Here is a 2,226-nt window from a genome sequence, read left to right as displayed (position 1 = left end):
AAGTTTGGTTTGTTAATAAAATGAACCCGAAAGGGAGTAAATAAATAAAGGTCACTAAATTTATTATTCTTTTGTTCTTTATTTATTTATTTGTATCTAACAACTAACTATTCATCACTTTTATATATTAGAATACCATTAAACCGATGTTGGAATTTATTCCACAAAAATCGAGATGGTATTCAAAGGTAATTAATAATTATGTAATAGATAATTGCTTCAATACCATTGTACCGGCGTTAGAATTTATTCTAACAAAGCCGAGATGGGGCAAAGAAGGAATGACTTATTCACATGATTATTAAGAAAGTAAGTCGTAACTCGAATAATCTTGAAGTCATTATACTAGCGTTGGAATTTATTTCAACAAAGCCGAGATGACGAACAAAGAATAAAATTGAGTTCTCTTACTTACAAAAGGAACATAACGAAAATTAGAGTATTAATATTTCAACAAATTGACACTACTGTCAGGACGATTTGTTGAGAGAAGAAAACTCCCAACTAAAATAAACACCAAATAACGCTTTCAACAAATTGGCTCCGCTGCCGGGGAATTGCTTTAATAATAGAACATTTCATAGATATGTCATTTATCAAATAATTGTGCATAACATTATCTTTCTCTTTTGTATAAATTTAGTTTTCCTTTTGTTTATCTTTATTTTTATGTTTTGTACATTTGAAAAAATTAAAAACTCAAAAAATAAATGTATTAGTGGAATGAAAACCCACTAGTTAAGAAACCTTTTATTGTTGTTATAAACTTTTTAGGAGAAGTGGAGGTACCCCTCATCAACTTTTTCAAAAGAACAACATAAAAGGAATTGAAATAAACAAGGATTAGTGGCTGGACTTTTTCTTCAAGAAGGGAAGCCACTTGAATGCTTAAAGGTTAAGTAGTCACCATGTACATTTTGGTGATAAAACTTTATCTTGTGATACTCTAACCAAACATATTCATCATCATGCCTTCGTAAATAATTTTGAAATTGTTAAATTAATATTTTAAAAACTAAGAGCATGCTTGCTACATTTGTACCAAAATTGAATTTTTCCAAACTTGAGAACTCCTTTAACAAAATAAATTCATAAAATTTTGAATGGATTTATTTATGGATGTTTGGTGTGATAAAATGTGTTCTGAAGTTCCATAAATTTTGTTTGGACTTCCATTTTATCACTTGGATTTGAAATATGATTGAAATTTTTTTCTAAACATCAATTTTTATGAAAAAGCATGTTATTTCGATGAAATTCTTTCAATCAAATTTAATTCATGAACGTAGTGTCTTAGGAAATTATAAATTCATGTGAATTGTTAGATTAACCTCAAAGAAAAAGAAAATTGCAAGTTCGAAATGATTTTCAGGAAAACAAGTCCAAACAAACAAACAAAAATGAGGAGTTGATGGCACCACTATTTAGGAGAGGATAGTGAAAACAAGGAGAATGAAATTATGTGTTCTCCTAAAAATGGTGCTTAGTTTTAATTTTCTTTTTCATTCTTTCAAAATATTATACAAACTCCCTAAAAATATTTTTTTGACTTGAGGACAAGTCAAGTACTTAAGTTGGGGGGAGTGTGTATAAAATTTTGAAAGAATGAAAATTTTGCTGTATTTTAAAATTTTCTGCCGTTTCTGCTGTATTTTTTTAGTGTGTTTATTTTTATTTTTAGTGTGCTTACTTTTTCAAATTATCTTTTTAGTGTGTTTATTTTTTCTTTTAAAAGATTTTTTTAAAAAGTGAATTTGTTGAAACTAAACAATGTAAATAAACACAAACTTGGCTTAAACATTTTTCAAGATCAATGACTTTGTAAATTACAAGCTTTGATGAGCAACATGAGATGAAAAATTCAAAATTATGTGAATAATTTCATAATGTTATAACTTGGATAAAATGCAAACTTTATGGAAAATCATTTATCATGACCTTGTGAATTTGTTTAAAAATCAAAGAGTTGTACCTAAACCAACCTTGCAAGGGAGTGTAAGCCAAACACAATAATTATGTGAGCTTAGTGAGAAACTTTTTGGTTTTGCACAATTGATTTTGTTTGAATCTTTCTTTACTTGGTTGCACACAATTTGATAGGATATGATCAAGGCAAGTTCTTTCAATTAGAATGAGCCACTTGACCAAAAATGACCAACCAAAAATAGGAATATCCTTTGTTAACCCCTTTCAGACTTAAAATAAAATTTTATTTTCAAAATCAAC

Source organism: Lupinus angustifolius, unplaced genomic scaffold (assembly GCF_001865875.1).
Source record: "Lupinus angustifolius cultivar Tanjil unplaced genomic scaffold, LupAngTanjil_v1.0 Scaffold_337, whole genome shotgun sequence".
Lineage (NCBI taxonomy): Eukaryota > Viridiplantae > Streptophyta > Magnoliopsida > Fabales > Fabaceae > Lupinus > Lupinus angustifolius.
Note: the sequence above shows the minus strand (reverse complement) of the source record.